The sequence below is a fragment of the Mauremys mutica genome, chromosome 2, assembly GCF_020497125.1.
Source record: "Mauremys mutica isolate MM-2020 ecotype Southern chromosome 2, ASM2049712v1, whole genome shotgun sequence".
In the NCBI taxonomy this organism is placed as follows: Eukaryota; Metazoa; Chordata; order Testudines; family Geoemydidae; genus Mauremys; species Mauremys mutica.
This window is the reverse complement of record NC_059073.1, coordinates 153,919,572-153,934,636: the sequence shown is the minus strand read 5'-3', so window position 1 is coordinate 153,934,636 and position 15,065 is coordinate 153,919,572. Positions and strand designations below refer to the sequence as shown.

The following is a 15,065-nucleotide window of genomic DNA, read 5'->3' as shown; positions in this document are numbered from 1 at the left end:
AACTATATGTATAGGCTTAACGATGAAAGGACAAAGGAGGAAATTACCCTATGCTGGAGGTGAAGTGTAACTTTCCCTGACTATAGCTAGATTTTCATGATAATCTCCATGTCCAGAACATGCCATTAATATGATATTCTGACTCTTGTGGACTCTATTATCTCTCTCTCTTTCTTTTTTTTTAAATGGCTTTGTTTTTACCACTACACTACTTTTTTCCTAGTCTCTGAAATTTGTCTTTTGACTTTGGACACTACAATTGCCCAGATAATTGTTCACACACAGAGATCCTCCAGATATTTTGACATTGGATCCAGTTCTCTTTGAAGTTTGGTCTGGAATCATTGCTGCTTTTAAGTTTACTGACTTTTTTGTTTTTTTTTAAACACTAACACACTGTACCTTTTATCCTCCTGAGATAACCCTCATATGTCCCAGGTAGTAAAGTGATGGCACATGGCCTCTTGGGAAGCTCAAAAGCTGGCTACATCTTTGCAACTTTGCCTCTTATGTCTCTGTCATGTTCTAAAGTCTGCTGACAGCTTGTCCATCATTTAATTTGATTTTCATGGCTCAGCCTTGATTTTACTTTAAAAGGAATTTGCATACATTTAGAACAAATATGATTGGCTGCAAGTCACTCTTACATGTGCTGTTTATATATCATTCCTATGGTTACCCCACCACTGCCAGATGCAATGTTTTTAAGATGTGAAAAATGTCTTTAAAATAATTCAAGAAATAGTGCTTGCTATTTGACTATTTATTTATTTTGTTTTAACATCTTTCAGATCATAATAAGAAACGTGCACCCTGAAGCCTTAGGCCACTTGTATATTATTATTTATACCATATAAAGGTGCACTAGGGCAAGTTATATTTATTAAAAATAAATACCTGTTATTTGAATGTTGCAAATTGTCATTCCTCTTTCCATGTTAGCTACAGTACCTCTTTACCAGAATGTTTTAGATGAAAGGTTGACATGAGCTGACATAACATGATATGACAGTAGAAATGTAAATGAGGCCACACTTGCTAATGGAGTAGATCATTCCCTTTTGTTAGAATAGCAAATTGTTAGTGGGCTGGATTTTCATTAAAAAGGAAGTAAATTGAATGATCTAGAGAAATTTTATATCTGCAATTAATTTATTACCTGAAATGTCTACTGTGTGAATTACTAGTGCAGGCAATCACTGAATCACATTTTTCTCAATTCTCATCTAAGGTAATATGCAGAACAAATTACTTGAGAGATTTTTGTTTTAAAATGTTTTGAGGAGAAAATCTTATCTCTTTCAAGTGTTTTGTATAGCACTCTTTTACCACAGTGCCTAACCCCTGAGCTGCTGAATTAGTCTTTCGCAACAATGTGCAATGCAGAATTCATCACAGATTCAGACAAGCAGTACCTTTCCGGTGAAATGGGATAGCAGCATTGTATCCCCACTAAATTTCCAGATGGAAATGGATTTGGGTGGGAGAAATCAGTAGCCTCATCCTGGTTTCAACAACATCCATAAGAGTGAATAGCAACATCATAAAAAACAACACTGTTATCCCTACACATATTAACTCCATTGTGAATTTTTACACAGTTTGAATCATAACACTATGTTAAAAACCATACAGTGAAGATTTAAAATAAAGATTAATTATCTGGAAATGGCAAATGCCAGTAGTAAGTTACCATTAGGAAGCCATGTTCCCAGAGCTATTAATCATTATGATTATTAGACCAATGACAAGATTGACAGTAGTGAAGGAGTTTCTCAGATGTGGGATTATGATCTGACTGTTCTAACTTCTCTGAAGAAAACTAGTCCTCAATTAGTCCATTTTGTATTGTTAAAGAGTGCTACACTCCATGAGCTTCTGATAAATTGCAAAGTTCTCTTGTTTGTATTAGCTACTTTGTTCCACTGTCAAAATGATGAAGAATCTGTATGTAAACCTCATTTTCTCTTTTTATCTGATTTCTTCTAACACAATTATCAGCCCATGTTATGGTACATTATTCGAAATGACATTTTAAGGAGATTTTCATGAGGTCCAGTAGAGCCTAGACATACCAGGAGATAAACATAATTGAGCCAGTATTTCCAATTTCTTCCTCTATCACTTACTATCACATGATACAAATATGATTGTCACTGTGTTATACACAAATGTTGTATAGCTTTCAAACTATTTATAAAACAACAAATATGTAGGAGTCCACTGGGTTTGTTTGGAAGATTCTTGCTAAAGAAACAGAACAGGAATTATGCTAATTCTAAAATAGCAAGCATTCAAAACATATTTTGGCAAAGTGAACTGAATCCAAAAATATACTGTGCCCTGAGCCAGTAATGAGATTGACTTGAAGTCAGTAGCTTCTGACTTATGCCAGTTTATTAAAATAAATCAGTGGAAGAAGCTAACTCCTGACTAGCCCATCTTTTCTTTTTTTTCTTATGAGTAGCTCAGTGACTGGACAATCTCATAATAGAGATTGGTCTAGTTGCCTTGGGCACAGGACTAGAAACCAAAATCTTCTGAGTTCTAATCCCAGCCTTAGACTAAGTCATTTGGCCCTAAACTTTGAAGAGTGTCTGCCCTACTGGGTGCCCTACTTAAGAAACCTAGAGCATGATTTTCAAAGGTGCTGGGAATCTTCAGCAACTCTTGAAGTCAGCTGGACACCTGGATCCGTAATACTACTGAAAAATCAGATCTTTGATGTCTCAAGATAAGGACCCAAAATTAGGGGTATTTTATCAAAATGTAGGTCTTAACTTCCTAGCCTCAGCTTTCCCATCTCTAAAATAATACTTGCCTACTTTAATGGCTACAGGGTGAACTGCACCTTAGAATCCTTTTGGTCTCTCTGAGTACCACTTAGGTGACAGGCCTGGCTCCCTGCACCTCAGTTTGGGTGGAACCACACGATCCATTCATGAGCAGCCTGGCTCTCTGTGCTGCAGTACTCCCCTGATTCTCAACTGTGTTAATGATACAGGCCTAACTCAAGTCTGGCACTGGTAAGCGTTCCCATAGGAAGCCTATGACAGCATAATTTGCAGTGGCATGGGAACAGAGGCTTCAGAACAAAGCATTATTTATTTATTCCTAAAAGTTACAAAGCATTTATGAAAATAGGTTAACAGAATAAAAGGCCTAGATGTATACTTCCCTACTGAAGCTTAACCTCTCTATCCACAGCTCAGGGAGGTCCTGCTTATTCCCATTTCTGAGTTGGAAGATCCAGCCTGTCCACTGTCTCTGTGTGTCTGACTATTTTGGTGTCAGTGTCTGTCTGGTGACAACCCACTCCTCTCTCTTCCTCCTCAAAGCTAGCATTTTTTTTGTAGGTTTAGAATGCCCTTTGATCCTAGACTCGGCCTTGGGAAGAGGAACCTATGGATGGAGCTAGACAGGGATATTCCATAATAAACAGCTTTTCCATTGCTTCCTCCAGCATTTTGTGTCTCTATCATTGTTTCATTTCCTCAAGGTTTGCACTTAACAGTCTCCTTTGATTTAACCCCTGGCAGACCAGCAGGTTAACATCAAATAGATCACGTGAGGGGCATATGAAATGTTTAAAAAAAATAATACACATGGCTCTCTCATTCTCCTCACCTGCCTTACAGGGGGGCTGTGAGAAATACTTAATAAAAGCATTTTGAAGATTTGCTAAGTAATATTACTCTTTTGGACTCCAACTCTGAGCTGGGTATTCTGCACCCAAAGGACCAGGGCAGAGTTCTGCACCCATGGAGACTTACTTCAGTCTATAATGGGGAAGGCCCTTTGGGTAGTGAAAGAAAAGCTGTTGCAGCCCCAAAGTCTTTGTGGACGCCTGAGTGAAATCTGGAGCTTAGCCAGGGAGCTAACAAAGAGAATCAGTGACTTATCTACCTTATCAGTACTTAAAGTGACTAATAGCTCCAAAACAAAGCAGTGAGCAGGCAAGAGACAGGACCACCTTCAAAACACCCCTATACTCCAAAAGAAAGGGAAGCAGAGGAGGTGTAGCAGGTGTAAAAGATAAAAGGAACTAGATTAATGCAAACCAATATCTTTATAGCCTGATACAGTCTAATTATACTTCTACTTATGCTAAATAGTCTTATTAATGAAAAAGAGCAAGATACTCTATCAGTTTTATTAAGAGGATAGTCAAGTGGGTACTTTAAATGATGTTGTGAAGTATCACCAGGCATGCCAAAACTTCCATTTCATGTAAGTGCTCAAAATGTATCTACATATAACTCCCCCCTGCCCCAAACCAACAAACCAAAACCCCCTTGTCACTTTGTGTCATTTTGCATTTTTCAGTTATAATGAACACTACAAGCATTTTCCGTGTTTTTTATTCATGAAGGAGGAGACTTTCAAGTGAGAGTTCAGGGGGCACTCAGGCTCAAGTTCTGTTAAAAATACATGGAGAGTTATAAAAAGGATATCTTTCACCAGACCACAAAATACTAGAAATTAGCAATAAAAAAAGACTCATTAGGTGATTTAGTTTAATCCTCATGGTAGTGGAATATGGTCCTTATGGCATACTTTCAAGTGTTTTGTGCAGTTTAATTTCAAATGCCCCAATATTGGGGCTTTCATTACTTCTCTTGGAGACGCTACAATAGATCTCACTGTCAGGAAGTCACACCCCCCCCCCCCCCGTTCAGCTTGAATCTCTCTTTTCTTAAGTGCAAGTTACACCGGTGTAAATGCTCCCTCTCTGTCCTTTGTATTTAGAGACTCCAAATAGCTGTGCATAGCTACAACATTGTGGTCAGTTATCCATTAGTCAGGACATTCATATTAGACCAAATTTACCCTTGGTTTATATCATCATAAACTAGGTTGCCAGATTCCTGGCAGTGGAAAGTCCATTGAGTGAGTGCCAGTGGTGTAAGACCCTCACACATACTCCCAGCTACCAGAGTTAGCGCAGCACCAAAATGAGTGAGGCTGATTGGAGGGGAAAGGCATAGCAGGTAAAGTCAACCTGCAGAAGTGCTGATCCATCAAATCCCCCTGCAGCCTCTACCCACAGGGCTCCTGTGGAGAATACAGCAGAAACTTATGTTACCAGATTCGGAAAGAATTCTGATGTCCAGCAATGGTAGAACTATGTTCTGCTCTCCCTGATGATGAATCCCCACTAAGACCTGCTCTACACCTAAAACTTAGGTCGCCTGAGGTACATGGCTCAGGGCTCTGAAAAATGGCATGCCCAGTGCAACAGTTCAGTTACTCTACCCCCCACTGTAGACACAGCTAGGTTGAGAGAAGAATTCATCCATTGACCTTGCTTTGGCCTCTCAGATAAGTGGATTTACTACAGTGATGGGAAAAAAAACCCTTCTCCACTACAGTGCTACCCATGGCATAGCTATAGTGTTGCAGTTGTGTCACTGTCATGCTTCTAATGTAGACATATCCTGAGATTGTGGCCCAGGCTCATGTCAGGAACTACAATTTGCTTTTCCCTGAGCTAAAGGGTTGAGTCTCCTCCACTTAGTTCTTTTAACCTTTCTTTATAAGTCAATGCTTCCAGCCCCTCAATCACTATTGTTGCTCTTCACTGAATTCAATCCAGGTGTACATTCTTCTGGTATCAAAGTGCCTAGAATTTTATGCAGCATTAACAGGTGTGGACTTAACAGAATTACATGGAGATGGATCATCAATTCTCTGCTCTATGATATCACACCTTGCACTTATTCAGCCACAAGTCATGTTTTCCCACCTCTCCCTCCCCCACTATCTTGCATTGAAAATGCTTGTCTAGCTTGCTGTTCACTGTCACTTCCTAGTTCTCTTTCCTTAGTGCTACTTTCAAGGGTTATTTTTCCCCTATTATTAAATATTATGGTTTCAGATTATTTTCTCTCAAAGATAATAGCATTATTACAAGCTAAAACTAATTCTATTATATCCTACCTACGTGCCTGTTTTTTGCTGCATTTACTCTGGAAAACTTCCACTAAGTAGGAGTTTTGCCTAGACAAGGACAGCAAGATGGATCCCCAAATTCCAAACCACTCTTGGACCCTTTTTAATATTTCACTGTTCTTGCTGGTGTTTGCAACACTTTCCAACAACTTCAGCGTTATCTGTGAATCTCATTAACACACTGTTTGCTCCCTCTTCCAGGTCAGTAATGAAGATGTTAATGAGAACATGTCTGATCCCTGCAGCATCTGCCAGACACCTTCTTTCAACAAAGTACACTGTTGTTTATCATTATCACACGTTTGGGATTCTCACCAATTTTCAAAGCACTGGTAAGCTGAGGTGGCACCACAGGGTTTTTGCCAGCCCCTTGTTAACTGACCTTTGACTAATCATAGTTTTTATTTAAAGAAAAAGAAAAAAAACTGGAAGTTTCTCTCCTCTTTCCTTACAGAGTAGCCTTGAAAACAAATTGTTCCTGTTACTTGATCAGTTGGGTTCAAAAGAACAAGAGCTAAGTTCCATTTCTGTAGAAGGTGGGAAAAGAGACTTAATGATCCCCACACAACACACTTTTTATATGAAAAGACCAGTTATGTTTTCCACAGAATCATTTCACTAACCCTCCCTGAAATTCTTAGCCCAGTCCTGTGTATAGTCCTGCGTGATAATGGTGGGCAGGAAACAGTTATTTTTGGGGAGAAGGCAAAGCATTTTTTCACAGGTCTGCCCAAAATACTAAAGCCAATATAATGTTAAACTATCTCTGATTATGGAACTGAGCTAGCTGCTGCTCCCTCAGGCAGTTGCACAGTGCAGCCATTGCTCCCTTCCTGCATCCTACACAAGTGCAGATAGGAATATATGGAGGACACCTGATTGTAGTTCCTGCACACTCTTGCCAGTTGCACCGACAAGGCAGGAAGCGCAGAAAGAGTGTGACCATATAAGACTCTGGTTCAATTCCTCTGTGACCTGGGGCAAATCACTTAGGTTACGTTTACACTTTGAGCTGGAAGTGTAAATTCCAACTGCAGGAGGCACACCAGCTCTAGCACTGATTGCACTAGTGTGCTAAAAGTACAGTGTAGCTTCAGCAGTGTGAGCAACAGGAGGGGCTGAGCACCCTGAGTACATGCCTAGTACCTTAGATGGGTACCTACTGAGGCAGCAAGCCTCTCTCATTAACGTGGCTACACTCTATTTTTAGCGCATGAGCTCTGACTAAGCTAGTGAGGAATTTACACCTCCAGCTCAAAGTGTAAACATCCCTTTAATCTATCTCTGTCTCAGTTCCCCATCTGCAGAATGGGGATAATATCTCCCTACCTCACAGGAGTGTTGTGAGGAGAAATACATTAAACACCTGTAAGACATGGTCTAGGTATATTTGGTCCTTGCCTCAGTGCAGGGGGGCTGGACTAGATGACTTCTTGAGGTCCCTTCCAGCCTCACATTTTTATGATCCTATGATTAAAAATAAAGATTGTGAGGTACTCAGATGCCATAATAATTGAGGTCAGATAATTACTTAAGATATATAGGTGCAAGCAGCTACTGCATTAAGGAGTCCTATAGCTGCTAACTGTTACTGTCCTCCATCAGCACTATCTCCAGCCCAGAATTTGTAGATCTAGTACAGAGCAGGAGCCTACTGAAACGTTTGATGTACCCCTCTCACAACTTTCCATCCCACCTGTTCTTCCGCCTCCAGATAAGAGGAGACCTAGTCTCCCACCAAACCCCTTAACACAAATGAAGAGAAACCCATCCACCTCAGGAACCAAAGGAGATCCATTCCTATCCAGCTCCCACACATGGTGATTTGAAACAACCACCATTTCCAGACAAGACTGCAGAACACCCATCAGGTATATGGCCATTGATAGATGCTTCCATGAAGTCCTGAGGAGGGGAAATCACTGGGTGTAGGGAAGGGGATGGTTCGATTTGGGGAGTTATGTTGGTGAGAGTGTTTTAACTAAGGAATCTATCAAATGTAATCACAAACTGAGGCACAAAATCTTTGAGGGAGCCCTTTGTTAAAATTGTGGCAGCACATCACTAATTCTAGTGGTTCTTTGCACCATAATTTTAAACTCCTTTGTCAATAAATAAAAGCATGCAAGAGGTGGCAAGCTTCATAGTAAGGGCAGGGGCCAATATAGTCCCAGATTCCCTCAATAATACATAAAAGTTTTTCATATCGCCATCTATATTGAGCTTGACTTGAATGTACTTTGTGTAAAGGTTATTGTTTCTTATTGTTTTTGCACTCACATGAGTAGAAAGCAAGTAGCAATATAATTTAACTGAAAATCTAACGTTTAAGGACACTACTCAGCTTCCTCTTCGTGTAAAAGGAGGGTTAACTATTTATAATCAGTAAAGCTACTACAAGAACTAAGCTTCTTATGACCCAAGAAGGTTGGGACATTTGTCAGCTTTGTGGGAACTTTACAACTGTTGTGAAATGGCTCTGAATTAAGAAGATGCAAGAGAGAGTCTCATATCTCATGCAGCTTGTGCAAAGCCTTGACAACTCTTAAAACAAGACCCAGTTTAGAATGAGGAACTATAACATTTTCCACTTGAACATTTTCAATCAACACATCAATCAACATGTCAATCACCTAAAATGCCACTGCCAGTAATCATATTCCAAAGTGTAAAGTCTGCAACAACTGTCAAACGATAATATTTTTTATATTTTGTAGAGCTTTGCATAGTGAAGTTCAGTGTAACCACTCAGACGAAAGCCAATGTTAACTAAATCTGTGATCATGTAAGGTGCCGAACTCCCCCAATTTCTATTAACATCAATTGGAGTCAAAAGTGCTGAGCATCTCATAGGAGTCTTTTCTGACTAAGGGCTCATCCTACAGCCCGTTACTAAATTAGAAGAACTTGCATGACAATAGTAAGTCTTTACAGGATTCAGTCCTAATAGTAATATCTCTAACTAAATATTTTTTCTTCGAAAACAAAGTACTGTAGGCAGAAGCAGAATAAAGAAACACGCCCCTGCAGAGTATACCTAGAAGAGGTATTTTTTTTGTCGTAAATGAATTAAAGATTGTCATGAATTTTTGAGTAGTGTAATGATTTTCACAGTATGATCAGACTGGTTTTATTAACTTGAAATTATTTTTCCTAATAATAAAAAAGGAAAGAAAGAATGAAATATAACAACTTTAAAATGGGTTACTGGACTGCCAAAAGAAAGGTTTGTAAAAATTATATGGTATCTTCTAGGTAAACACTATTATATGATGTGTCATTTAGTTGTTTTTCACTCCTTAGCACTGGAACAAAATGCAAACATCAGTGAAACTGTGTGCTGGCAAGGGCATAATAGAATATGGAGCAGGAGGAAGCCCACAGTTACTCAGAATGTAATGGAAAAAATCAGATGTGAAAGCTGATGCAATTGCACAAGACTATTTAATTATAAATGGCATTGTTTCTATAACCCTGCAGTAGCACTCTTGACTCACAGTCTTACACTAGTACATTGTGAGAAAGAAAGTGAGGGCAGAGTGACACTTTTCCATTATAATTCCCTATTCTCAGGGGTTTATAACACATCAGAAAGTCTTGGTCTGGAATTACTTTTGGTATAAGTAATATGTAGTTGGAAGAAGTTTTGGCCAAAATTCTCTGCTGGTATATGGAATTACTTCATCAGAAAATTCACGCACTGTTTTATTCTATTGCATATTTTTTAAAAAATTGTCATGATGTGTCATTATGTGCGCTGAGATATCTGTGTGTGTGTGTGTGTGTGTGTGTGTGTGTGTGTGTGTGTGACTGAGATGCATAATAAGTCAAACTGCTATTTCAGTGGGACTAACTTGTGTAAGACTAACAATTCAGCTCAATAAATGAATTACTAATACGGATCTTACATACAAATCTTATAATCAGAATTTATACAAACACATGTATATACAAATAAACAAACACACATATATACAAATAATCTGTATTGCAGAAGTTACATTTGTGATCATATTTTTGTTTTCCACTCTTAAATCTTAAAATATCTCAAAGAATTTTCTCTAAGATTGAGGCTATATATCAGTGGTTCTCAAACGTTTGTATTGGTGACCCCTTTCACACAGCAAGCCTTTGAGTGCAACCCTCCTTATAAATTAAAAACACTTTTAAATATATTTAATACAGTTATAAATGCTGGAGGCAAAGCGGGGTTTGGGGTGGAGCCTAACAGTTCGCGACCCCCCATATAATAACCTCATGACCCCCTGAGGGGTCCCGACCCCCAGTTTAAGAACCCCTGATTTTATATATATTAAATATATATTTATTTATTTCACTGCTGCAATACAGAAGAGTATAGTAGATATGCTTAAAAAGCACATATATTAGAGGGTTACTTTTAGCTCATAGTATTGGTTAGGCAAGGCCCAATCCCGCTATTTTTGAAATAAGTAGCAAAAGCTCATATTGATTCCAATCAACAGGATCAGGTTCGCATTGGTTTAAATAAAATATTATTTAGAATTTTCAAATGAAGCAGCTGATATATTTGGGAATGAATTGCTTGTTGTCAAATAATTTAGGCCCTAATTCAACAAGTTACTTAAGCACATGGTTAAAATTAGTCCCATGCCTATGCACCTTAGTGAAGTGGGGACATATTGTGCATTCTGAAATACAGTATGTGTGTGATACAAAATTATTTTAAAGTCATGGTGAAATAAATATGAATAAACTCGCTTTATGGCCCCAGTTCAGCAATGTATTTTAGCATGTGATTAAATGCTTTACTGAATCAGTGCCATAAAACAGAATGTTTATTCAGAGTAAAAGGAGACTTTATATTTCCTTGGTAAATAATATGGGTGAAATCCTGTGTCTATTGTAGTCAATAGACAAACTCACCCTATAACTTCCTAAAAGTGACTAGCAATTCCGGGTGTCTCAATTTGTGGGTCCAAGCCTAACCCCCACCACTTCCTTAACCCATGACACCTTCAGGTATCCTGATTTTCAGAAATGCTAAACAGTCACCGTCTCAATCAGGCCTCTTTATGATATTTAAATGTGGGGACTAAAAGCAGAGGTACCTGAAACAACTTGTTACATTTGAAAAGTAGACCTAGAGGCCCATGTTAATGATCCTTATGAACCAAAGAAGAGACAAGATATTTGAAACTATTGATTCACCCAGCTATATTTTAATTGTATTCATTTGGGTGGACGGAGTTGTTTCAGTAAGGAGAGAATATCAAAGTAAATTTTAAAATTTCCTGGCTTTTGACAATTTAAGCAAGACTCTCCACTTTATTTAAATCTGGTTTTGTATTTAATTTACCTTAAGCAGGAACTAAATTTCTATAACCTTTAGAGTTCTGTTAGTGCTCTTGTCCTAATCAGGAATCTTAATGAAATTCTCTCCTCTATTAATAAATTACATGACTTTGCATTTAATTATAGAGAGCACTGATTGTAAATGAGCTTTCAAGATAACTTTGGTACTGCTTGAAAACCATAAGTGCCAAAGATGAATAATAAGTGCCCTAAAGTCATGGCCTTACTTCTGTAGAACTGCACCATTAGACTATCTAGGAACAAAGGGCTTGTCTACACTACAGGACTATTTCGAATCTACTTAAGTCGAATTTGTGGATTCGACCTTATGAAGTCGAATTTGTGTATCCATACTAAATACACAAATTCGAACTTCTGAGTCCACATTCACGGGGCCAGCTTCGACTTTGGAAGCGGTGCACTGTGGGAAGCTATCCCACAGTTCCCGCACTCCCCGCTGCCCATTGGAATTGTGGGATTTCCCCCCAATGCATGCTGGGGGAAAAAATGTGTCGTCATTGAACCGTCAATCCCGCCCTCCCTGTCTTCCTTGAAAGCGCCGGCGGGAAATCTGTTCGCGCCCTTGTCTGGTCGGTTACAGCGCGGACGCCACAGCACTGCGAGCATGGAGCCCGCTGCGATCATCGCTGCACTTATGGCCGTTGTCAACTCCTCGCACGTTATCGTCCACCTCTTCCACAGTCAGATGCTGAGAAACCGGGCGAGGAGGCTCCGGCAGCACGGTGAGGAGAGTGGCGCAGACCTCTCAGAAAGCAGGGTACGCCGGGCAGTGGAGATCATGGTGGCAATGGGTCAAGTTCATGGTGTGGAACGGCGATTCTGGGCCCGGGAAACAAGCACAGACTGGTGGGACCGCATAGTGCTGCAGGTCTGGGATGACACAGAGTGGCTGCGAAACTTCAGGATGCGTAAGGGCACTTTCCTTGAACTGTGTGACTTGCTGTCCCCTGCCCTGAAGCGCCAGGACACAAGGATGCGAGCAGCCCTGAGTGTGCAGAAGCGAGTGGCCATAGCCCTCTGGAAACTTGCCACGCCAGACAGCTACCGGTCAGTAGCGAACCACTTTGGCGTGGGCAAATCTACCGTGGGGATTGCTGTCATTCAAGTAGCCCACGCAATCGTTGAGCAACTGTTCTCAAAGGTAGTGACTCTCGGAAATGTCCAGGTCATCATAGATGGCTTCGCCGCGATGGGATTCCCAAACTGCGGTGGGGCTATAGATGGGACTCACATCCCTATCCTGGCACCAGCCCACCAGGCCAGCGAGTACATTAACCGAAAGGGCTACTTTTCAATGGTGCTGCAAGCTGTGGTGGACCATAGGGGACGTTTTACCAACATCAACGTCGGGTGGGCGGGCAAGGTTCATGACGCGCGTGTGTTCAGGAACTCTGGTCTGTTTAGACGCCTCCAGGCAGGCACTTTCTTCCCGGACCACAAAATAACGGTTGGGGATGTGCAGATGCCTACAGTGATCCTCGGGGACCCGGCCTACCCGCTAATGCCCTGGCTCATGAAGCCCTATACAGGCGCCTTGGACAGAGACAAGGAACTCTTCAACTACCGGCTGAGCAAGTGCAGAATGGTGGTGGAGTGTGCTTTCGGACGTCTCAAGGGGAGATGGCGGACCTTACTGACTCGCTCGGACATCAGCGAAAAGAATATCCCCGTAGTGATTGCTGCTTGCTGTGTGCTCCACAATCTCTGTGAGAGCAAGGGCGAGACCTTTTTGGCCGCTTGGGAGGTTGAGGCAAATCGCCTGGCTGCTGTTTACGATCAGCCAGACACCCGTGCTGAGAGAATATCCCAGCGGGAAGCGATATGCATCAGGGAGGCTTTGAAAGCGAGTTTCCTCGCAGAGCAGGGTAACCTGTGACTGTCCACTTGATTTTAAGAGAGCCTGATCATAAACCAAGTTTCCCCCAGTTCCGAAGGACGTTTTAAAACTAAGGACATGTTTTAGTAATTAATAATAAATCTTTCGTTGACTTTGCATTTCTCTTTCTTCGTTGAAACATGGAAGCACTCTGTGCTGGTTAAGGTGTGCACTGATGGGTGGGTTTGCAGGAAGGGGCGAGGGGTGCCGTCTTTGGATAGGGGTTAACATGACGGCTGTGGGTTTGGGCGTTGGAAGGGGTGAGGGGTGTGGGGGAAGGGTGAGTATCTGCCCCTGGATGAGGTCTCTTTTTGGGGCTCAGGGCACCGGGGAGGATCGTGACTACGGTCCAAGTGCATGTGAAGGGAAGCCTGCCTTTACATTCTGGGATGTCAGGCACCAGGACCCTGCACAAGCATACACATCAAGGAAAGACCCGGGGCAGCATACACCACACAGACTGTCCCTGGTGCCTAGTGACTGCAGTCTGTGTGTGCCCTGCAGTTGACCCTGCAGCCAAGTCTGTAGCATGGCACTGTGGGCTATGCAGTGAAATTACAACCCCCCCCCCCCCTACAGAACAACAGAAAGTCTTCTGACACCAGAAACATGACGGAAACAGTCAGTAACACAAAACCGCTTTTAATAATGTAGTACACAGTGGGGGGTTTAAACTTGGAGTTGGGACTGGTTGATGCTTTAAGGAAAGAGCTTGTACAAATTTACAGCGCGACAGTTGTCTCGAACATTATCGGTGTGCTGCGGTGCAGGGACAGTTCTCACGGCCCCTACCGCCCCTCCGTCTTGTCACTTTGGGTGAGGGGGGGACAGGACTTCTTGGCGTTGGAGGGCGGTTGCAGATGCACTGCAGGGGGGCTCTCTCCTCCTGACTGCGGTCTTGCATAACATCTACAAGGCGCCGGAGCGTGTCCGTTTGCTCCCTCATTAGACCAAGCAGCGTTTGAGTCGCCTGCTGGTCTTCCTGCCGCCACCTATCCTCCCGTTCCATGTGTGTGCGATGCTGCTGACACAGGCTCTCCCTCGACTGTCTCTGCTCTGCCGCCTCCGCTCTGGAGCTGGCCATCAGTTCCTGGAACATGTCGTCCCTTGTCTTTTTCTTTCGGCGTCTAATCTGAGCCAGCCTCTGCGAGGGGGATGGCGGGGCAGTCCGGGAAGGACCCGAAGCTGTGTGATGCGAAAAAGTAGGTGATTTCCTTGAACAAATACATGTTTTCCAACAGTAAACACAGTCTAGTCAGTTTCAGTTAAGAAGACCAAACAGGGAACCAAGTCTCAGGAGATCTCGGAACTAGTCCGAGATTTCGGAATACGCTCTCATTGGCGGCGCGATTGCACTGGATAGTGCACAAGCGAGGAGAGACAGCTGCATCCCTCTTGCACAAAGTCCTGGTAAGCCTTACAGTACAGAGTGCTTATCAGTTACTGCTTAGCTGTGCTCTCCTGCTGGAGGCAATGTGCAAAGCAGAAAAGATGAGCGTTATGCGGCACCTCCCGCCAGTGAACGGGAAAGACCCCTGTATGCGTTTCCTCTGTGGCCTGCAACACGTGGCTGTTAAGCGAGGGTCATTCTTATGCAAAGTAAAACTCTGTTAAGCGAGGGTCATTCTTATGCAAAGTAAAAGTCTACCATGCACAATAGTAACAGTACACTAATTCCACTAATTAGATGCAGCACTTCCACAACGACATCACCCTGAGGCGTGTCAGGCGCACACAGAGAGAGCGGATGCTAACAGAAGCCCTGCACAGACCAGGACCATACGCTGCCATGCTCGTCGAGGCGATGGTCCCCCTGTACCTGAGGATGGCCTGGCGCGGAAGAGTGTGCTTCAACGGAGCACCCAATAAAGCACCTCTCCCA

The 15,065-nt window shown here is 42.0% G+C and overlaps 1 protein-coding gene and 1 long non-coding RNA gene across 15 annotated transcripts in view; one reads left to right on the top strand and one right to left on the bottom strand.

The window, feature by feature from the left end:
• Window positions 1-15,065, bottom strand: part of CDH18 (cadherin 18) — a 644,661-nt gene that overhangs the window by 520,338 nt on the left and 109,258 nt on the right. The gene's annotated exons all lie outside the window — the stretch shown is intronic.
• LOC123364979 overlaps window positions 1-15,065 on the top strand; it is a 62,500-nt gene that overhangs the window by 43,300 nt on the left and 4,135 nt on the right. Inside the window, exons 2-3 of the long non-coding RNA XR_006577384.1 lie at window positions 6,154-6,284; window positions 7,667-7,823. This is a non-coding gene — a long non-coding RNA (uncharacterized LOC123364979). The remainder of the gene's footprint in view (window positions 1-6,153; window positions 6,285-7,666; window positions 7,824-15,065) is intronic.